Raw genomic sequence first — 24,397 nt, forward strand, 5'->3', positions numbered from 1 at the left:
TATTCTCTCACCACTGATGTCAGTCCAAACAGAGGCTTATTTAGAAAGTAAACAGCTGAAAGAAGGGAGGAGCGGCAGTGACATTGGCGTCCATGGAGACGGCCCGGGAGAGCGCAGACGTCTCGCTTGGCCGGGCCTGCATTCAGATTGTCACAACATGCTGATGCAGTCAATCACAGTGCAGCACCCAAACAAAGCTTGTTTAAGTTCTTTCAATGTAAAGAAACCAAAACATAAACCTAGGTTGTAGCCATTGGTCAAAAGTGTCCATGGGACATTGTTTGATATTTTCTTTTTTTATGTATTTTTATATTTTATTTATTTATTTCCTTTGGGATCAAATTCCTTTCACCCACCCATGCATCCACCTAAACTCTGAGACATTCTGCATGCTATTTTTATTAATTTTGAGTTGCTCAAGGTAAAGTTGTTTGAAAAGACAAATCCTCATCTCTGTTCATCACACATTCCATCCATCTATAATCTGTAAGCCTTATCCAGTTCAGGGTCCTTAACAGGGCAACACACACACACACACACACACTTTTGAGTCGTCAATCCACCTACCAACGTGTGTTTTGGGACTGTGGGAGGAAACTGGAGCACCCGGAGGAAACCCACGCAGACACAGGGAGAACACACCACACTCCTCACAGACAGTCACCCGGAGGAAACCCACACAGACACAGGGAGAACACACCACACTCCTCACAGACAGTCACCCGGAGGAAACCCACGCAGACACAGGGAGAACACACCACACTCCTCACAGACAGTCACCCGGAGGAAACCCACGCGGACACAGGGAGAACACACCACACTCCTCACAGACAGTCACCCGGAGGAAACCCACGCAGACACAGGGAGAACACACCACACTCCTCACAGACAGTCACCCGGAGCGGGAATCGAACCCACAACCTCCAGGTCCCTGGAGCTGTGTAACTGAGACACTACCTGCTGCACCACCATGCACCCCCACACATTCCATGTTTAGAAAAAATAAATCTGCTTATGCCTTAAAAGTAACTCTACACCTTTGCCTTCATTCAGTATGCACAGATCTATGAATATGCAGTTAGTCCCCACCTCTCAGCTACTTGCATGCAGCTTGAAAGCCCCGCCTGCTTGTTCATAAAAGGTATGATGTCAGAAACCATGCCTCTCTGAATCAGCCCATTTGAGAACACTGCAATTTCAAAGCAGAAGTACTTAACCATGCAGCTGACTTCTTATTTCACTCATGATATGTGTTCTAGCATACAAACAGCACATGGATTTTTTAACAAGGTTAAACACTGTGATTGCCTTTGTCACATTGCGCTTGCAGTGGTCACAGTCCTACGGAAAATAAGACAATCTGGGGAATGTTTCTTCTGACTTAAATATATTTGAGTTCCTTTAGCCTTTGAAAGAGAACTGTTGTGAATAAAACATGCTTCATGATATGCCTCTGACTGATACATTCAGATCATGCATTAAATGTTTCAATGGTACAGAGTGTAGTGTGGTGTCGAAGCTTTTCTTAAGCAGACTGGAAAGACTCTGCATACTCAGGAGTGTCTGAGATGTCAGCAGAACTCACACTGCCATGTATCACTTGTGGCGAGGCCAGGTCTGTTTTCTTTTGTTCTGAGTGCTCAAATCCCCCCGTGAAAATATACGGTTGCATATTTATGCTAGTGTTCTGATCTTCCACATCAATGGGAGGCCAAGGTTTCCCATTCTCCGAGCCTCGCTCAGAGGAGGCCATAAAACACAGTAAGTAGGACCTTCATCACTGTTCTTCTGTAAGTCTGGAGCAATCACTGAGTCCAGACACACATCACCTGCGTGACACATTGTTCTCCTGTGAACACAACACTGGTATAACTCAGTCTCAGAATTCATTTATCTCACCAAGTTAATGTGCAAAAGAAAATGTCTTGGTGCATGCAGACAAATGTGACATAATAACACAGACAACAAACAAAACCTGAAGAAAAATCAACCAAATATTCTGAAAATAGAAATAAAATAGACAAAGGGCAGCTTTAAGTGAAGTTAAAAGAGATGAATGAATGTATACATACTCGTATTAACTTCTACATCACTTAAAAAAAGTATACTTCATCATACTTTACAAACAGATATTGTAAAAGAAGTGAAGTTAATGTAATAAGTATGAATGTAATGAATATTTGTAAGTGTACTATATCAATGTTTTTTGGGACTAAATTGGCCCAACCTGGTATCATGGTGAAAACATACATATGTTACTAAAACAACATTCCCAGTATCTGTAAATTGTTCATGAAAGAGATGTGAATATCTGGCAACCCGGGTGAAAAAGCAGCTTTAAAATTTTGCCCAGTCCTAACTGTGAACCAACGCAAACTCTAACTTAACCCGAAAATTTCACTGCAGAGTCCAGACAGTCAGAAAAGCAGGGTTTTGCTTTTCTCCATAAATATGTTTGTAGTGAACAGAGCCACCAGTAGATTGGTGATCACTTAGAGCCCGTACAGTACCAAAGTGTCCTCAACGTACAAATGACAAGATTTTAGTAGTTAAGAACCTTGGAAGAATAATTTATATATAATAAAGTAATACAATTAAGGGCGGCACGGTGGTGCAGCAGGTAGTGTTGTAATCACACAGCTCAAGGGACCTGGAGGTTGTGGGTTCGTGTCCTGCTCTGGGTGACTGTCTGTGAGGAGTGTGGTGTGTTCTCCCTGTGTCTGTGTGGGTTTCCTCCGGGTGACTGTCTGTGAGGAGTGTGGTGTGTTCTCTCTGTGTCTGCGTGGTTTTCCTCCAGGTGACTGTCTGTGAGGAGTGTGGTGTGTTCTCCCTGTGTCTGATAATGAATGAATGATTACAATTATTATAAAACAATCCAAATGTTTATCTGCTTCTGTGTTGGTTTACATCATACAGTTCCATTTCGATCTATCAGTTATCTCGATCTAAAGATTAAGTACAATAATATTCCACATATATTTAGGCATTTCTGTATTCTTGTCAGTATAAGTCAATTAAGTATAATCATTATATATAAGGTATACCAAAAGCAAACCCACTTATTTTTAGTTTAAAAGAAGTATATAAATAGCACGCTTGAATAAAACTCGTTAGGGCTCTCTCTCTCTCTCTCTCTGGCAGGGGCTCTGGCACTAAACACTACACCGTACGGATCATATCTGGGATTCCTGGTGTAGCTCAGAGCTGGGGTTATGTAGTACGTCAAGCTAACTTTCCTAAACCCTATCCGCCCCACTCAGCCGCTGCCCTCTAGTTACCGGCCCCAGACTTGGCAGCCATATTTACGGCAACCTTTCACCACTCCATCTTGTATTTTTTCAAGAATCGGGGGATCAAATGAATTCAAGGAAGTTTTCATATCAACATGGAAAAAAGCTGTCGGCCCAACGCTAAAGGAAATTTCCATAAATCAAGGGCCCCCCACCCCCAACCTCCTCCATTCCCGTCCATGTATTTATGACCAAATAAAGTCTGGATCAAGAGTTTTCATCATGACAAATGTGTTCCACAGTACTGACACAGTCATTTTCAACTGGAAGGAGTTCTACCCAATGCACACTTGGCAACAAGGGTTCTATAGCGTTTAAACACTGAACTGGAGTTGCCATGGTTTTATACACCTATAAACATCAGCCATAACATTACAATGTTACCAAATAACCTCCTTGGTTCTACTCTACCTTTTCAGCACCCCTTATAGGTGCACTTTGTAACTTCACGGTTACAGAGTGTAGCTCTTTTGCTCCGCATACTTTGTTAGCCCTCTTTCCTCTTGTTCCTTAATGGTGAAGACTCCAACAGGATCCCCCCACAGAGCAGGTATGATTTGGGTGGTGGGTCATTCTCAGCGCTGCAGCTGGTGTTTTGTTAGTGTGTGTTGTGATAGAAGGAGTGGATCAGACACAGTTGTGCTGCTGGAGTTTTTAAAGCCCTCAGTGTCACTGCTGGAGTGAGAATAGTCCACCAACCACAGCATCCTGTGACCACCAATGAAGGACTTGAAAGTGACCAACACAAACTGTGCAGCAAGAATATTTGTTAATATTAGTGAAGTCAGATACTGATGCTGAATGATTAATCGTTGTGAAACCACGCCACCTCATCCCACAGGTACAGGAAGGCACTCCATTATTTCAGAACATAGCTCTTCTACTTTATTCTTCGGTATTGAATATGGTGATTTTAGGCTCATGTGTGGCTTCACCAGAGCATTCCACTTCATTTTTATGTTGTTGTTTTTCCATGGAAATCATTTGAGCTGTGTGTGCAAAACTGAAAGCTTGTGTCCACATTTGTGCACTGTAAATTAACTGGACATGTGGCGTATGTGTGTGTCTGACATGCTTTGTTTGTTTTTTAATAAAGAGGCTATAAAAAGAGCATTCGTCGGTCAGTATTCCTTGGACCCAAGAAGGCTTCGCCGTTTCCGGGTGCATTCCCTTCACCAGGATATCCTCCTTCTGCCACTGACTGTGCATTTACCCACGAGGCCGTTGGGCCGCCGCAATGGGCCGCCCATTGTGAGCAGGCCTGAGCGCTGAGGTCATGAGGGGGGAGCCAGACTGGCAGGCACTCTGCAGCTTCCTCCCTGATACCAGATCAAGTAAATCAGAAGTCGTTAGTCCTCTAGGAGCCCGACTGACGGCGACTCCTCACCAAGCACTCAGCCGCACCAGAGAGGCGGCCCGCTGTGGGAACAAAAAGGGCTATTTTGGAGTCACCAAAGAAGCCATGTCAACAAGCGTTTCTTGTTAGGACGTGTCCTCTGGAAAGGTGTTCTACTGTTCCGCAGTGTTCTCCTGGGCCTGGCTGATACAGGACCTGTTAGAGTTAGTGTTGTAGCACAGAGAGCTCCATTAGGCTGCTAAAACCCACAGATCCATGTGTGGTGCTGTTACTCTGTCACCCCATAAGGAGATCCATTTTTCATGGCCTGCCTCAGGCTATAAAGTCCAGAGACAAACCAATTGATTTTAATACGGCTGCCCTGTCAAGGGAGCACAGGAGAGTGGACATATGGAGATTAATCGCACCCGCTGCCGTATTGATAACTCGCTCTGATTCATGCTCAGGTCCAGCCAGAGAGACAAGGACGAGAGACACGCTGATGTAATACTCTCTTCCCTCTCGTGTCTGTACCTGTGTTTTTCATATTCTGTTAGATTCATAGTTTTCAAAAGCCGTCTTCTTATATTTCCACTCATAATCCTCAGAGGGCTGCAGAATTAGGCTTTCTCGTGTATAAAAGCCTGACCTTTCTTAGCAGTGCACATTGTCAGCTCTGGCATTACGTTGATTGATTGTTTCTGCACATTGTCTTAATTCCAATGGCTGTGGAAATTGATATTTAAAGAGATGACCAAAGCAGAGTTTTTAGAGCAGGGAGTCACTTGAAGTAAGTGACTGAATGAATGTGAATTGAATAAATCACTCAGTGCAGCCAGTCTTGTCTATTGGATTTACTGCAGTTCGGAGGTTTGTGACACAGTAGCTGCCTCAGTGGCAAACCATGACCGTTAGAGCTATACCTTCAGATCAAGCCATCATTTTTAAAGGGACATATGAAAAATATAATCACTTCTGTGCATTAGAATTACATTAATTTAGGGATCTAGATCCCACCGACCCACACAGCTTATAATAAAATAAAATAAAATAGCAACATCAGTAAATAAAGAAAGAGGAGGTTAAACAGATGCAAAACAAACACAACAATGCAGAAATATATTAAATGAAATAAGGTGTAAATAAGAACACAGAAGAAAGAGAAAAGAGTGAAAACAGCTAAAAGACAGAGGTTCTGCTCTTCACTCCTGGGCTCTCACCTGAACTGAACATTATCATTTAAAGAAACAGGCACTGAAACCAGTCACTCTGAACAGGGCTGTTTATACAGGGGACAACAGTGCTGTGGGGTTTGATCCTTATGGTATTTTGAATAAAGCATGTCACAGACGCTTACAAAGACCCCAATACTGTGTTTAATTGTAGAAAGTGGGTCCCATTAGAATACACTGAAAAACAAAGGCTATTTCTCAATAGCAAAACATGGACTTAGGTTCTATTTAAGATCGTTCTGCAAAATGAATCACAAAGGTCCTGTAACCGTGCTGTTATAAGGTACTGTAAAGATGGCCTCAAGCAAGACCACAAGACTATAAGAACACACAAGTCCTACAGTGTTCCACCATTTCTCTGGCTGCTCCAGATTGAACTTTAATATGTGAAGATATGTAAAACAAAATCCATAGCTGTCCAGAAGCCTAGAGTGATTTTGTCTTTTTTTTCTGAAAGTGTTCCCACCTAGTGTAAATAAAAAACTGACTTTTGGATTCCAGTGTATGTTTCTACTTACGAAATGAGACAGGGGCATGTTTAATACTCTGTTGCATCACTTCTTTTAACAACAATCTGTCAGCATTTGGGAACTGAGGAGACCAGTTGCTGTAGTTTTGAATGTTTTCTACTTTTGACTTGTCTGATCACAGGATAATAGCATGGCGTTGTTTCTGCATCTTGTTTATGGGTTCTTTGTCTGTTTCTAAGCACACAACTACGGATTTGTATATATTAAATGTATTATAAAACTATTATGTAGTGTAGATTAAGAAATTTAGGTTATTTGCTATTTATGTTGAGAAACACGACTCTTGAAATGTTTGGAGTTTTTCACAGAGTGGTGAACACCTCCCCATCTTTACTTATGAAAGACCTAGCCTCTCTGAGATTTTCTATTAAACCCAGTCAGGTCACTAAAAACTTTACAGAATTTTGTTCCTTGTCCTCAAAATTGTCACATATTTTTCAAATAAATAATAAAATTTCAATATTCTAAATGCTGCCATTGTATTGTTTTCAAGTAAGTACATTATTACCTGCTCTGTGATGGTCCTGTTGGGGTCCTGACCATTGAAGGACATGCTGAAAGGGGGCTAACAAAGTATGCAGAGCAACTGATGGACTACAGTATGTAAGGCATTATTCCTTCTTCAAAGGCAGAGAAAGCCATTGTAATGCTTGGGAATCAGAGTTGTATCTATGTTATGCCTTTTTTCTTTTTTTTTTTGGCCCTGTTTCCCCTGCTCTCCCAGGCTCACTGGTCAGCAGCGCCTTGGACTGTTCTCTACTGGGGGTTTCTTGACTTCCAGCACAAAAGCCAAAGCTTCCTGCTGCTCTTCCCAAGCTCACATCTCCAGTCTCTGCTGCTGATTTATTCCCACTAGCTGAAAATAAAGGCATTACACTGCTGTTACTGCCTGCCCTCTGTACAATACCAAACAAGTGGCTCTTCTGGGAGGAGCAAGACAGGTCAGGGTTAAAGGTCACAGTGGAAAGTGTGCCCACCATGGCAGAGTAAATCATATGCAGGGAGCAACAGGTCACCAGGTTGACCCCCGCAGCACCAGCAGAGCTTAAATCACCCAGCTTCCCTGGGTGGAGAGAGCCAGCAGGAGCTGTGTAATGAAAACAGCATGTTCCATAGGACATTGCAGTCACTCAGGTGAGGGGTCAGCTTTCTCCCACTAGCTCTGCTCAGTATCCACTGCGAGGAGTGTAAACACTTTCATTCCAGGGGAAGTCAATAGATAGATATTTAGACAAAAACCTCTTTAGTTGCTAGTCCTGGTTGTAGAGCACATGTCCTGCAAACTGAAGTAGTTTCTCACATACATTTCCAATTTTAGGTAGAGCTTGTTAATGACCTGTATCTGTTCTGTTAGCGCAAGGGAAACAAAATAAGCAGAAAAGGGAGAACACACCAAACTCCTCACAGACAGTCACCTGAAGGAAACCCACACAGACACAGGGAGAACACACCAAACTCCTCACAGACAGTCACCCGGAGGAAACCCACGCAGACACAGGGAGAACACACCACACTCCTCACAGACAGTCACCCGGAGCGGGAATCAAACCCACAACCTCCAGGCCGCTGAAGCTGTGTGACTGCGACACTACCTGCTGCTACACCGTGCCGCCCACCTCTCTTGTTCAGTGCATGTATATGTTAATTCGGGCATTAATTCTGAGCCCTCTGATCTCTTTGCCCGATAAAAACTTGCTTGTATTCAAAACGCTATGGAAAGGAAACTACTAATATGACAGTGGAAGTTACATCAAGCTCCCACATTATGTATCAGTTACTAAACTATGACCACTTCTGTCACTTCTGGCAAAAGTTGAAACTGCACTGAAATGGGTGTTTTTGTTCAGGGCAGTTTTTTAAATTATAAAAAAATTAACAATATATTAGTTATGTGCACCAAGGTAGAATGACATTTGTTGTGTATCATTACTTTGCAGTTCGTGGCCAGGACCAGAACGTAATGACTGACCCCACAGATTCCATATTTTGTTGGGATCGTCCAGTCAGATCTGGTCACTGGTTATGTTTTCCGCCTCCCTGGTAGCTACACTGAGGCCCATTAACTGAAATGAGTCTGATGACATGCTCTTCCTGAGTCGGCCCCAAATTGGCCCCTGTGGAGAGGAGGGGATGGTGGGACCCTGGGCCCAGGAGAGATGCTCTATTTTCAGAGGTTATTTGGAGCTGGACGCCGTGTCTCCCCAGCTCAGCCTGTCTCCTGATAGCGTATCAACCGCCAGCTTTCAGAAGGGAGTCACTACTACTTACCAGTCTGACGCCAGGCTACACAGTTATCATTATCAGGACCTCCGACCGCAGATTAGCTGACCACTGTGCTAATGAGCATCCGATATAGGCTTCACCATAAGGAATACAGAGCAGTGGCGTTCCATAATGTCAGCACTGTGCACATAAACATGATAATGGGTTCAGTCAGTGGACGCACTGAGTCAGTGTCCTTGCAGAGATTAAGAGAACACAGTTACTGTTGGGTTTTTTTTTTTTTGCATGCTGACATTGTGGCCCTATCCAACATTCCTTTGAGTTAAGGATCCCAATAGGAAACTTGTTCCCCTTCGTGTTCTGGGAAAACTAGAATAGATGTTTAAAGATTGCTGTGAAAAGTTGATGGTGTTCATCCTTGAAAGCTTCAGTCTAGTGCTAGGGTTAAAGTTATAGGTTAAAGTCTCTGGAATCAGTTCCACTTTAAATAATATAAGAATAACTCATTCATTCATTCATTATCTGTAACCCTTATCCAGTTCAGGGTCGCGGTGGGTCCAGAGTCTACCTGGAATCATTGGGTACAAGGCGGGGAATACACCCTGGAGGGGGCGCCAGTCCTTCACTGGGCTATAAGAATAACTGCAAAAACAAATTAATGTCACAAACATATGTAGGTGGAATAGAGCAACTCTTTTTATTATATTCAAATTACGGAGGTCTCTCCACTGTCCAGACGCCTCCAGGTGCTGTTTCTCAAGGGGGAGCAAGCACCAGAGCCACCTTGGACTGAGACACCTTCTTTGTTTCCCATTTACAATGCCAGGGCTGCATACAGAGCAGAGAGCTGGCAAATGGTGAGAAAACATTCTCTGAATTTTATATTTAAAAAAAGTGTACTGAATTAAAATGGTGAACATCTCCTTTAAGGTATGGAATGATGTTCCATTACTCCTAAGATGGCTGCTCCACAGCCCAAATGCTGGGTGGGTGGGAGTTTATACCTCACTAGCCCTCACTTGGCAACTGGGCATGGGCCTTAATCCAAAGACATTATAAAGGACGGAGATCAGGCACTCGTTAAATATGAATAGGAACACTAGTAACACTCAACATGGCGCCTGTTTACGGGGAGTGGCCCCTACTGTACCCCTCCACTTGTAAAGAGAATGTCGTAAGAACCTATCATTTTCTCTCAGGTCATGTTCTCGTAAAGTTCCCTGACTGTGGCGCTGTGGAACATTTCCCTCTCTCAGCGCCTTTGTCAGCCTGGATCCTTCTCTCTCTGGGGGAAAGCAAAAGAGAAGTAGTCTAATAAAAACGCCTGCGAACACTCACACAAACATCAGCCCACATGTTCAATCAGCGGTGCCAAGAAGGAATGCTGTTGATCTACATTAAACTAGGCTGTGGACGAGCCAAACTCCCAAACGTAACAAGGTAGTATAATCAACCTCTCTGCCCCCGAGGCTCAGATCCATGCTTGGGCAATGAACAGTAGATGGGGTTTCGCCACATCACCACCCCAAACTGTCAATTAAGCAGGAATCCAACAGATGGTTTGCATTTGCACAACAATCAGTTACAGCCAAATGGCTACCGATGCTTCCTATCTCTTGCTTGTATGCTTCAGCAACTGCAGACTTTCAAATCCTAGCAGCTCCTTCCTGGGTTGAACTGGTGGGTTAGTGCTGGACAGGGTATGCTGTGGGTACACTAGCCCTTTTGCTCTTTGTGAAAAATTGTCTGTGAAAAAGTGTCTGTGCTGCAGATGATGTCATGGCTGGCGTTTGCTTTCAGCGTGGCTTTTAGGAGGCTTGGATTTACTAGTATACGGGAAACATTAAAAAGTACAGCGGTCCACACTGCGAGCGTTTGTACTCACTCCAACAGCCTCCCTCTCTCCTCCTCAGCCATGTCACTGAAAACATGGCCTCCTCATCACAACCACGCTTTCATTAAAACGCTCAACACTTTCTTTCCCGCATTTTGCTCTTTGGGGAAGTTTTACAGCTCTGCTTCTTTCAACAGGCCCCTTCACTGAGCGTTGTTCTGCAGTAGCTAGTACACCACGCACCATTGTTTTGCTAAGTCAATAATCTGTTATTGGTGGAGGCCATGTTAAGTGTGTTTAGGGCCTGCATGCGAATGCTTTTGCCTGAGTGTGAGGACTGGGTCTTCCCGAGGTGTGAAAATGTGCTCGGTGCCAGTTTACTTTGGCCGCCGCTCCCCACTCTCTGTGTGTGTTGGCATCTTTTCTCGTGCGGTATTTTCGTCCCTCGCTATAACGTATCCCGGTTACTTCTGCAGGCAATCCGGAGTAAAACTTTATGAATGTATAAATCTTAGCATACACAAATGCAGGGTAATTATCCCTCCAGTTCTTTAATGCACTCGCAGTTGTAAATTCTGCCGCTTTGTCAATGGACTATTTAGCATGGAAGCACAGCTGCTGGCTAGACTTGCAGGGCTTGCTGTAGTAGGAATATTGTGTTGCTGGCTGGAAATGCAGCATAGGCATTTCTGAGGGTTCAGATCTGTAGTTAAAGCAAAGCCATGTCAAAACTTACACCATGTGACCTAAAGTCATTGGACCCCTGCTCATCCAACTTCTAAACGTAAGGGTATTAATAGGTACCTTGCTGTTTAAACTGCTTCAGCTCTTCTGGAATAATAGGGAGGTCAGAGGTCGATCAGGATTGATGCTTAGTTCTGGGTCACGGATCCATCCCAGTGATACTGAATGGTGCTTTGAGATGGGGGAGAGTTCATACTCCTCCAGCCCATGCATGGCATTGAGCATGCTGACCATAGGCTCAGGTTTGTCAGCTCCAGATCACTCCATTTAAATTCATTCATGCTTTTCTATGGGGATTTATTAAGCTGTATGTGCACAAATATGAATGAGCTGACACCTGTCGACTAAGACTGACCTAAAGGAGTTTGACTGGTCAAAACCAGAGAAAGCCCCCCCTGCTGAATGTAAAACTAGTCAAAGACACCACCGCAAAACAATGAGCTGCCAGAAGAGGTTCCAGACAACAACACACAGAGGGCTGGGTGGTGTAGGGAGGGAGTATAAGTCGCCTCAAAGCCTTCTTCCTCCTATGCCTCTAATTTAGGGCCCTGAGGAATGCCCCTCTGTGTGTGTGTGTGTGTGTGTGTGTGTGTGTGTGTGTGTGTGTGTGTGTGTGTGTGTGTGTGTGTGTGTGAGAGAGAGAGATTGGGTTTAAATCAATCTGGCAAAGACCATGCAATTAGAGGCTTTGACTTGGTTATCTAGCTCTCAAAGACAAACTGTCTCCATGACCCACTGTACAAATGCTGATAAAACGCTGGAAAATATTATTCTTCACACGAGCGTGTCTCTGGCTGGGGCTCGGCTGACCGAGCCATGCAGGCCTCAGCCTCGCCGTCTCTGCCGGTCAGGAAGAGAGAAGGGGAAAAAACACAGAACACTCAGATAACAACGTATTGATCGGTCATCTCTGAGACTCAGCCTCGAAAGAAGAAAAAATGCCCTAAGCATAATTTGATGGAGAGAAACCCGAGGCTGCCGTTTCTGCCGAGAGGGAGCAGAATAACACAGGTGTCCCGTTTGCCCATGTTGACAAACACTGACTGCTCCGCTGCTGCCCCTGAGTGAACTGTTGACGTGTGGAGTGGGCGGTACGAGCGCCAGTGTGTTTGACTCATCCGAGGCTTTTCCACTGAGGCACGTAAGCTGTGGCTGTGGAGTTCATGACCTCAAAACAAAATTAAGATTGACTGTTCCTGTCAATACATTGATGTTTTCTCTTTCTTGAAATGTCTTGCTTAAGGGTATATATTAAACCCTTATCCATAACTCAGCTTACTTTTGGGGTCTTAATGACATTATTTGCTCAACATCATGCCTACACTGCCCTGTTCAGAATGGCCCATATCACACCTGTCTCTTTAAATAATAACAAGCCACATTTCACTCCAACACGAGTGCACAGTTGTGAGGAGCAATGAGCAGAATCTCTGGTTTTAGTCAGTTTTGCTTGGTTCTCTTTCTTATCTGTTTTTTATGTATTTGCTGTGATTACTCAGTGCTCTAATTTCTCTAATCATTGTGTCTGTTTCACTCTGTCTTTGTGCATCGATTATGACACTGAAGATCCTCAGATGATGATGAGGTACAGTTCTAAAGCCTCTAAAGCCCTTGACATCATTCATTCATTCATCCATTATCTGTAACCCTTATCCAATTCAGAGTCGCGGTGGGTCCAGAGCCTACCTGGAATCATTGGGCGCAAGGCGGGAATACACCCTGGAGGGGGCGCCAGTCCTTCACAGGGCAACACAGACACACAGATACACATTCACTCACACCTACGGACACTTCTGAGTCGCCAATCCACCTAATAAAGTGTGTTTTTGGACTGTGGGAGGAAACCGAAGCACCCGGAGGAAACCCTCGCAGACAAAGGGAGAACACACCACACTCCTCACAGACAGTCACCAGGAGGAAACCCATGCAGACACAGGGAGAACACACCACACTCCTCACAGACAGTCACCAGGAGGAAACCACGCAGACACAGGGAGAACACACCACACTCCTCACAGACGGTCACCAGGAGGAAACCCATGCAGACACAGGGAGAACACACCACACTCCTCACAGACAGTCACCCGGAGGAAACCCAAGCAGACACAGGGAGAACACACCACACTCCTCACAGACAGCCACCCGAAGGAAACCCACGCAGACACAGGGAGAACACACCACACTCCTCACAGACAGCCACCCGAAGGAAACCCACGCAGACACAGGGAGAACACACCACACTCCTCACAGACGGTCACCAGGAGGAAACCCATGCAGACACAGGGAGAACACACCACACTCCTCACAGACAGTCACCCGGAGGAAACCCATGCAGACACAGGGAGAACACACCACACTCCTCACAGACAGCCACCCGAAGGAAACCCACGCAGACACAGGGAGAACACACCACACTCCTCACAGATAGTCACCCGGAGGAAACCCACGCAGACACAGGGAGATGTAGACTGTGTTGGTTTGTAGACTCTGGATACATAAATAATTGTGTGTAATATAAAATGTCTTGTTTAAGCAATTTACCCATTGAATTTATTTTACAAACATTTCGCACACATTCACCCATGCAGTTGGTTGTACGACAATGTGCATTTTACATAGAGCATTTGTACAAGCATTGAGGTTTCCTAGTGTTTACCGAGAAGTTACTGAATAACAGGCCTTAATTAACTTAATAGACCAACCGTTTAAAAGGTTAATAACAGGATCATTAACCCTTGGGGCTTTGACAAGTTCAGTGTTTAACTATGTTTTAATGACTATATTTGCGATAATGCAACACAGAAATATGTTCAGACTTCAAAATATCCGTCTACATTTTGTGTGAAATTGATCAATGGACTTTCATGTTTTTCACAAGAGATATAAACAATTTCTAACATCAGTCTTCAACTTTTCAGCTTTAGTGCCAAGTGATCCCTGTTCACAGTGCTTAAGGTCAATCAGGGCTCATTACAGAGAAATCTGAGACTGTTCTGAATGCTGTGATATGAAAGCTATGAGACCCAGTGCTTTTAACTACACTGAAGCAGCCTGGGCTTGAGGCAAGTCTGTGAGTAGAGCAGCAGTTTACAGAAAGTCTATTAATTAAAGTTAATAGATATAAGTAATAAAGCAGCATATATCCTGAAGATTTAATGGCCTGAAATCCTGCCTAGACTTCCTCCAGCTCAAACGACTAGAATCACTCACTTGGTTTTGACACAGAGCTGTGTGTGCAGGGGTGGAAAGTGCGTCCCCAGCCTGAGGCAGGAAAGGGCTGAAGGGAGCCTCGGGACTAGGGCCTAGACTCCGACCCCGAGAGGCTGAATTGGCCCATAATGGGCCGGATCAGCAGGAATGTGATCATGGAGCCTGGCCACTGACAGCAGGCCCCTGGGGGCATGAATTACTCTGACAGATGCAAAGAGAAGATGACACACACACTGCCCCGGGCCCCGTCTGCCTGGACTGCCCGTCTCCAACACAACCAAATGAATCAAATTGCCTCCAATTAAAGATTTAACCATCTCTCTTGCCTTTGCCTTGTGTGTGTGTGTGTGTCTCATTCTCTCTTCTCTCTCCTGCTCCCTCTACTCTTCACAGTGTGCTCACAGTCCCATGATACAAACATGCCTGAGCTGTTGTGGTATTTATGGGGAAGGGAATGGCTGCACTGAAGGTAAAACGTTGTTACTGCAGTGGTTTTCTGTAAGTGACAGAACAAAGCAAAACTGAATCAAACAGACACGGTGCAGGATGGTGCCTCCCAGTCACTGATACGTAATGTAGGAATTTGGATGAATGAATTTAAAGAAGGTTACAGATGGTGGAGGTCACCTTAAGGTGGATTAGCTGTTTGAAAATGTATTGTGTTCCTTACTCCATCAGAAAAATGCTGGAACTGCAGTAAGCACCCACAATGCACTTCTTCATAGGTGTAATATACTCTGGGGTTTTGAGGGACAATTTCTGAACCTTTCTTAAATTGCTGATTTTGTCCACACCACTTTTGCAAGTGTACTTTGAAAATGTTTTATAGATTGCTGCAGATACCTGTCCTATGGTCTGTGAAAACTACTACTAACTCCAGTAATTTTTATCTAATAAAATCGGACATATTACATTCCTTCCTAACAATAGAATCAGAAAAAGTTGAGCTTATGTTTTATGTCACATTGAAGTCAAAATATTAAAAACGGCACAGCTGACATTTCCTGAAACTAAACACTTTTTTTTAAATCAAAATAAATGAAAACTGTTGACTATTAATGTATTTTAAAATTTAAAAACGATACTTCGGGTGGCTGTCTGTGAGGAGTGTGGTGTGTTCTCCCTGTGTCTGCATGGGTTTCCTCCGGGTGACTGTCTGTGAAGAGTGTGGTGTGTTCTCCCTGTGTCTGCGTGGGTTTCCTCCGGGTGACTGTCTGTGAGGAGTGTGGTGTGTTCTTCCTGTGTCTGCGTGGGTTTCCTCCGGGTGACTGTCTGTGAGGAGTGTGGTGTGTTCTCCCTGTGTCTGCGTGGGTTTCCTCCGGGTGACTGTCTGTGAGGAGTTTGTGTGTTCTCCCTGTGTCCGTGTGGGTTTCCTCCGGGTGCTGCGGTTTCCTCCCACGGTCCAAAAACACACATTGGCAGGTGGATTGGCGACGCAAAAGTGTCCGTAAGTGTGAATGTGTGAGCCTGTGTTGCCCTGTGAAGGACTGGTGCCCCCTCCAGGGTGTGTTCCTGCCTTTCGCCCAATGATTCCAGGTAGGCTCTGGACCCACCGCAACCCTGAACTGGATAAGGGTTACAGATAATGAATGAATGAATGATTTTGAGGGAAAATTAGTTGAATGCAAAACCTGGTCAGAATTCAAAACCTGTTCAAACCAATCAATAATGATTAATGTTTGAAGTCAATGACAGTGAAATAATGAAGCTATCCACCAGTTTGAGACCAAACAGAGGAGTGTTGTCTTACTCTGACTAAGAAGGTAGAGTTTGTGATACAACAACATGAGAAGCCTGACTTCTCACACACCTGCATCTGGTGGGGAGAGTTTAAACAGTTACTCTGATGGTAAATATTGTTACAGGATGTGTTTGTGGCTTGCGCTTCTTTTGAGATGCAAATTGATACTGGTTTTTAGAAGGTGTAAGGAACCAGATACAAAACTGGCTCGTGTGAGCTGCTCAAACTTTAGTAAATTGAGCTGAATTTTATTTGAATGATCCAACTGCATATTGCACTCCATTCCCTCAAACGTATCCACCATTCTTTCCATGCATATAGCTCATACACTAAGCATTTAAGGTGTCTTTAAAGGCACTAGTGTTTTACAGAGCTAATATAAGCTTATAGGGTATAAAAAAGTAAATGGTGACCAACAGTACGTATTTTCACACAAACCCACGCAACATGCATTGTGAATTAATTTGATAAAAGCTCTGTACGTTCCTGTAAATGTTGTTCTGTCGTAGAACAGTTGCTTTTAAAGATTGTACAATACATGGAAGATGGATTGGTCCATTCTTTGTGAGATGAGCTTGGAAAAAAGGTGAGGTTCCAGGCAAAAGCCTGGTATTATGACTTCACCATTTAATGGAGGGTGTTTCCTCTGGTCATCTGCCACAGCATGTGGAGAAATGAGGATCTAACGGTAGATTCCCTATCAGCTCTGGGCCCTCAACCCGCATGGCGTCCTCAAGTGTGTGTCTGTTTCTCGTTAGTATCTGTCCATACCTACACCCCCAACACACACACTTCCAATTTCCTTATGGAGACTTAATGCCTCCTACCCTTTGAATATATGGCTGCTGTCACAGGCTGGTGCATTTTATTGTAGTGTAGCCTCTTTCTCCCGCCGCTGAATTTCATCAGACAAAGGCCTTTCCCTGTAGTCCGTCTCACTGCAAAAATAATCAAAGACTACCCTACATTTCCACGTGTCCTCATTTCAGTTACAAACGTAATCACCCTATATGACTACATTGACATGGCTACATTTATAATGGACTATATGCACACTTTGCAATGGTTTACATAGAAAATATAAAGCCCCCAGGTAGAGCTGGGCGATTAATCGAAAACAAATCAAAATCAACATTCAGATTCTTGTCTATATCGATTATATCTATTATTTTTATTCTGTTTTTATTATTATTTTTATTCTATGTCCCCACTGAGTGTTCATGAACGGTCTCTTTAAAACACACTACCAAGCTGTAGTCATGTGATTCTGCCCTTATCGGCCACATGGAAGCAACCTAAATGCCGAGGCCGACCGAGCGACTCGAGCAGCTCGTACCAAAATAAAACACCTCGTCTGTGATTTGGACATGCTTTATTTTGACTATAATTAAGAAGACACTGAACAAAAACAAATCAAATGTAAACACTGAAAAAAAAACATGTTTCAGTGGCCAAAGCACAATCACACGAGAGGAACAAGCTCCCGGCAACATTAGAAAATATATTCCAGCTTTAATACTGGAGCATATTTACAGCGCAAGCCTCGTCACTGAACTCTGAGGGTCAAAAATACAAAGACAAAATAATTGTTCATTAATCGTAAACATGGTAAAATCTGGCTGCACGGTGGTACAGCAGGTAGGTGTCGCAGTCACACAGCTCCAGGGACCTGGAGGTTGTGGGTTCGTTTCCTGCTCCGGGTGACTGTCTGTGTGGAGTGTGGTGTGTTCTCTCTGTGTCTGTGTGGGTTTCCTCCGGGTGACTGTCTGTGTGGAGTGTGGTGTGTTCTCTCTGTGTCTGTGTGGGTTTCCTCCGGGTGACTGTCTGTGAGGAGTGTGGTGTGTTCTCTCTGTGTCTGTGTGGGTTTCCTCCGGGTGACTGTCTGTGAGGAGTGTGGTGTGTTCTCTCTGTGTCTGTGTGGGTTTCCTCCGGGTGACTGTCTGTGAGGAGTGTGGTGTGTTCTCTCTGTGTCTGTGTGGGTTTCCTCCGGGTGACTGTCTGTGAGGAGTGTGGTGTGTTCTCCCTGTGTCCACGTGGGTTTCCTCCGGGTGCTCCGGTTTCCTCCCACAGTCCAAAAACACACGTTTGTAGGTGGATTGGCGACTCAAAAGTGTCCGTAGGTGTGAGTGTGTGAGTGAATGTGTGTGTGTGTCTGTGTTGCCCTGTGAAGGACTGGCGCCCCCTCCAGGGTGTATTCCCGCCTTGCGCCCAATGATTCCAGGTAGGCTCTGGACCCACCGCGACCCAGAACTGGATAAGGGTTACAGATAATGAATGAATGAATGGTAAAATCTACAATTAATCGTAATATAGATTTGCACTCATATCGCCCAGCACTACCCCTAGGCATAGGGCTTTGAAGCACTGAAATTGTGTTCCCTGGAATGATTCTATCACCTTTCAGTATACATTCATAACGACTTGGAGTGGGGTTTATGATGCAGAACTAACCATTCAGCATCAGTACTTGATCTCTCTAATGTTCTCATGGTTGAATGCCATCAAACCCAAACAGAAACCATTTTGTTGAACCATGTTGGTTAAGAATGTAGGAGTCCAAGCAAAACTATGATTTAAACCGACCTTGAGCAGGCCACTGGTCTGGATGTTCAGACCTGCCCTTGATTGACTGGCTGCCTCAGTAATAATATAAGAGGTTTATGCACTTCTCACTGTCTTCAATCTGCTGCTGGAAGCACTCCCTGTAACTGATCAAAGCCAGTTTATATTTCAGCTGTGCCACGATGCTAAGGCCAGGCATTACTATATCTCCAGATGCCATTTTTCTTGTCGGTTCCTGTGGCTCTTGTCTGCACGTATCTCTCTGTCGTGTTTAATTTGATTTGCTATCCTCTCATTCTGAAGTGTCCGGCCTGCACTGAGCTGCCGTGACCGCCGCGTTATTATCCGGGGGTCTCTTGGGGGGGTGGATGGTCCACACCAGCGGTCACAGTGTAAGGAAAGTGGGGTTTGCCTGGGAACAGCTGGGCCCTGTTTTCAGCCCTCTGACTCTATTACCTCCACCACTTTGAAGAGCTCTTTCCTTACACACTTTCACACATGCAGCACACATTAGGGTCAGTGGAGTGAAGGGGTTACTGGAAGCTGAGGGATCAGACCCCATTTCCTTTCTCAACTCTTTGCCCTCTCATGTCTCCTCCATGGTGTCTCCTGCCTTGGATCGCCAAAACATTTTTTTCTGGCTGTGTATTGGCTTGAATGAATCTGAAATATTAGCTTCAAGTTTAAGCCCCTATAGTATTCCAGGTCAGTTTTCCTGACATGGATTAATTTTAGTCTTGGGCCAAATTTCAGCGCAAAATTGTGACTCAGCAGAGTAAATTATTTTCGGTCTTGGCAAGGTCTTGATCTGGGTTTGGCTAACTGGCTCTCAGTGTATGTGTGACATGGTATACATATCATGGCTCCAGAGGTTAACTACAAACAGACAGCATATGTCTTCTTTAGATCAAAGACAGCCGCTGTGATGTGCGGTGTAACTCTAACAATGGTGATTTCAGAGCATCTCTCTTTTCATTCATTGGTTTGACATTAAAAAAAATCCCTCAGTGACAATGTCACTTATAAATTAAATTCTAATTGGCTGATACTGATTAGCTGCACCATTTCTGAGAGATGCAAAATACTCAATATACACAAGTATAGGACACAAACAACCACTTAGTTCTGCATTCGCAGACACTTGGCAACTTCCAGTCCTGCAAACTTTCTCTAAATCTCACTCACTCACTCACATACTCACATACTCACTCACTCAATCACATACTCACTCACTCACATACTCACTCACTCACTCACTCACTCACATACTCACTCACTCACTCACTCACTCACATACTCACTCACTCACTCACTCACTCACATACTCACTCACTCACTCACTCACTCACATACTCACTCACTCACTCACTCCTGTTTAGGAATTATATCACAGGAGGGCGCTATTCAGTGTTTTACTTTTTTTAAGATGTGAAGCACCTAATGGAACTGGCTTAACACCCACTCACTCACATTTAAGAACTGCCAAGGGTTTGCTGTTGCACTTCACATCAACGACACTTTGATTTCATTTAATTTACTCTACTGACAATTGGATTCAAAGTGTGACTTCAAATTAAAAAATTTATAAAGGAAGTGGGTCTAGAGCATGAAAGAGAAACTCACTCAACATTACTAGCCTGCTTATTTTTCACTTTGTATCTCTTAGCTAATATCAGCAGGTTTACGAAAGGTTTCCCAAAGTGGGCTACCTCTAGGGGGGCTCGGTGTTATTGCAGGGAGGGGGTGGGTGTTAGCAAGACAAATAAATACATACACTGTAAATCTAAATAAGTGAGTTTCCACATTGGCAGATGAATTGGCAACTCAAAAAGTGTCCATAGGTGTGAATGTGTGAGTGTGTGTTCCTGCCTTGCACCCAGTGATTCTGGGTAGGCTTTCAACCAATCACGACCCTGAACTGGATAGAAATGGTTAAGTTGAGTGAAACTTTTCAATACATTAATTATATATAATTAGAATCACTCAATCCAGTTAATTACTTTGAACATTTGCAACTGTGGCCTATTGATAAAAAAATAAAATAAAATAAAATAAAATAAACAGTTAGACAGTGTTTAACTGTTAATATGCATATTATAAATGCATATTTTATATACATTCATTCATTATCTGTAACCCTTATCCAGTTCAGAGTCGCGGTGGGTCCAGAGCCTACCTGGAATCATTGGGCACAAGGCGGGAATACACAATGGATGGGGCGCCAGTCCTTCACAGGGCAACACATTCACACCTACGAACACTTTTGAGTCACCAACCCACCTACCAATATGTGTTTTTGGACTGTGTGTGGAAACCAGAGCACCCGGAGGAAACCCACACAGACACAGGGAGAACACACCACACTCCTCACAGACAGTCACCCGGAGGAAACCCACACAGACACAGGGAGAACACACCACACTCCTCACAGACAGTCCCCTGGAGGAAACCCACGCAGACACAGGGAGAACACACCACACTCCTCACAGACAATCACCACAACCTCCAGGTCCCTGGAGCTGTGTGACTGCGACACTACCTGCTGCGTCACCGTGCCGCCCATATTTTATATACAGAACATTTTAATGTACTGTGTTTAGTTTGAGGCTAAAATATTTTTAACTTTGGCAGACCCTGATATGGACTCAAGATGGACTCTCAAGACTGTTATCACTTCATGCTCTGTTTATCTTTAGGATTTATAAGTACAAATATATAAAGAACTTAACTGGTCCCCAGTTTTGATCTGTCAATGTTGCTTCTGATTCAGGGGAGTAGCCAACAGAAACAAAAAAATGTGCATTGACTAAGGATCTTGGAGGCCTCTGTCTCAGAACTACATTCTAAAATATTACATGTCAGTGTTATTTCTGGGAAAATTGGTACCATTATCACCATAACGGAGCAGTGTTTCTGCGAAGGGTTTTTTGTTTCTTGCCTGGCTGAAAAGTGTGAGAATGATTTAAAATGAAATGTAGTGCTGCAATAACAGTTTTCTTTGCCCTGTCTGACATGTGATTGAATTACAAAAGAGCATGTATTTGCAACAGGTGCCTAGAACACAGTGCAAGGTCCACGTTCTCTCTCTCTCTCTCTCTCTCTCTCTCTCTCTCTCTCTCTCTCTCTCTCTCTAACCTCTATGAACCTGCCAGAGAAACCTGATTCCACCTCACATTGGCAAACACCACTCTTACAGATACAGCCAAGGGTGTGTGTGTGTGTGTGACTATCACTTTTTCTTTTTACCTATACTTTAAAACATTGGAAAAAATGCATTGATTTGAATCCATATTCTTATAAATATATGTTATTACATTTACAACATCAGCACAATTATTGCATTAAATAAGGCCACCTGCTAGGGCACTCAACAGTATCAATCAGTATCACTTTTTTGAATAGCCTGTATACACAACTATATATCTACCATGACATTAAAATGAACTGGATTCTACAATCATTGTCCATCTCATCAGCTCCACTGACCATATAGGACCCATTTGTAGTTCTACAATTATAGACTGTAATCAATGAATTGCTTTGCCTTTCAATGATGAGGACTCCACAAGACCACCAAAGAAATGATCTGTGTGGAAGTTCATTTTCAACGATGCAGTGACACTGATCTTGTGCTGGTGGGTGGATTGGGCACAGCAGTGCAACTAGAGTTTATAAACCCTTCAGTGTCACTGCTGGACTGAGCGTAGTCCATAAACATGTGGTCACTCATGACAAGGCTAGAGAGCATCTACAATGTGGACCAAGAAGACAGGTGTCTAATAACAGAGTGAGTACTCTGAGTATTTAAAAATTCCAGCAGCACTGCTGTGTCTGATCCACTCGTGTTACTGAAATACACGCTAACCTACTAATACCACCACACAGGGCCATAAAGAAAAGGTGAGAGAGCACTAACAAACTATGCAGAGCAACAGATTTACTACAGTTTATAACCCTACAACATAAAAGGGCACTTGTGAGGACGGAGGAGCTGATAAAATGGCCAGCGGGTGTAGAAAAGAGGAGATAATTTTAATGTTATGGCTGATCACGCTAAGACGCTTCCATGTGTGTGGACATTATGGTTGTGTCCTGTACGAAGCCTTTTCTCTCGCAGCTCCATTTCACATCCGGATCACCTGATAAATAAGACTGTCAACACAGCGCCATTGTCCGGGCAGTATTTACATAGCTTCCTCGAGAAGAAGCGTGTCAAACACAGCGCGGCCTCTTGGCAACCCGCCGGGAAAGTAGGGAATTCATTTCATTCACTGTCAAACTCAACAACGGTGGGCGCGTCCATTCGCTGGGTTTTTCTCCCGCTTTCAGCCAATCAGCGGTCCCGAGGCGTGGCTTAGCCTCGCGGAGGCCAATGAGCAGCGCTCTGAGTTGAACTTTTGCTACTTTCAGTGAGAGAGTACACAGAGGGGCGGGGCCAGAGCTCAGAGCGGTTTAACTCTTCATCTGCCGGAGCTGAAGTGTGGAGCGGGGGATATTTCAGGGAAAATAATGTGATTCAGCACTTCTCCAGTGTGTTATCTTTTGGATTTCAAGTTTGACAGAGTCTGCTAATGTTCCCACTCACAGTATGAACCTCCAAACTTAACTATAGTGATTTGGCCACTGCTGTTTGTAAACTTGTGGCTAATGTTGACAGGGTGTATCTGTTTATTGAGATGAGATGAGCTTCCTGTACCTGGTAACACCCACATACCCCCCAACAAACACATATACAAACCCAGTTTATCCCTATACTGCTCTTTCAAGAGGTTGTATGGTGAAGAAACTGGTCTGAACTCCTTTATGAAACTAAACCAGTGTGAAGTAGGTTGCTGAAAGTGCATTAGCGCATTAGGCTAGTTTTTTGATTAGCAGCTTTAGTGCATATCTCTGTAGTATAATTAAAATGATTAATTCTAATGATACGTATCCATAGACTACCCTTGTTTATTATTTATTTGCATATTAGCTTACATTCTATGCCTTTCGACTGAATATTCATCACAGTATAAGACTCCAAAGTGTGTCAATCCCATTTGCAGTCATGTCAGTTTCTTTAAAAAATTATTATTTTTTTTAAATTCAGCTGAAGCATAATAGGGAAATAATATCTATCTAATGTGGCACTGTGGTTCTACATTTAGCCAAAAAGCTCAAGGCTCTCAGGGTTTGATACCTGCCTCGGGTTAGGCGGGTTTCCCTGTGTCTGCATAGGTTTCCTCCAGTTGCTCTGATTTCATCGCACAATCCAAAATCATAGACTGGTGGCTGGAATGATTGTGTGTGTGAGTGTGGTGATGAAGATTGATGAGTATGTGCAGTGTGTGAGTGATTGCAGGAGGGTGTGATACTCTGTGCTCTTCGATGGGATGGCATTGCCCTGGGTGTCTTCCTCCACAGTGCTCTATGATGCCAGGTAGGCTTTAGACACATTGGGACCCTGGTCAAGAAGCGGTATGATGGTATGATGGAATGTAGAACTGATATGTCTTGTCGTCTGTAGCCCATCTTCCTGCAAAGTGTAGGCGAGTCTGTAATAATAATAATAATAATAATAAGATGCCCTGTTTAGAGTAGCCCCTGCTACAAAGTTATTTTGACAAGCATCACCTGTGTCATTCCAGAGTCGCCCAACAAGCTTCTGAGTCCTCAGTCAAAGTCTGACTCTCTGTTAGTCGGGTTCCTAAAACTTAGC

The sequence above is a fragment of the Hoplias malabaricus genome, chromosome 11 (assembly GCF_029633855.1).
Source record: "Hoplias malabaricus isolate fHopMal1 chromosome 11, fHopMal1.hap1, whole genome shotgun sequence".
Classification (NCBI taxonomy): Eukaryota; Metazoa; Chordata; class Actinopteri; order Characiformes; family Erythrinidae; genus Hoplias; species Hoplias malabaricus.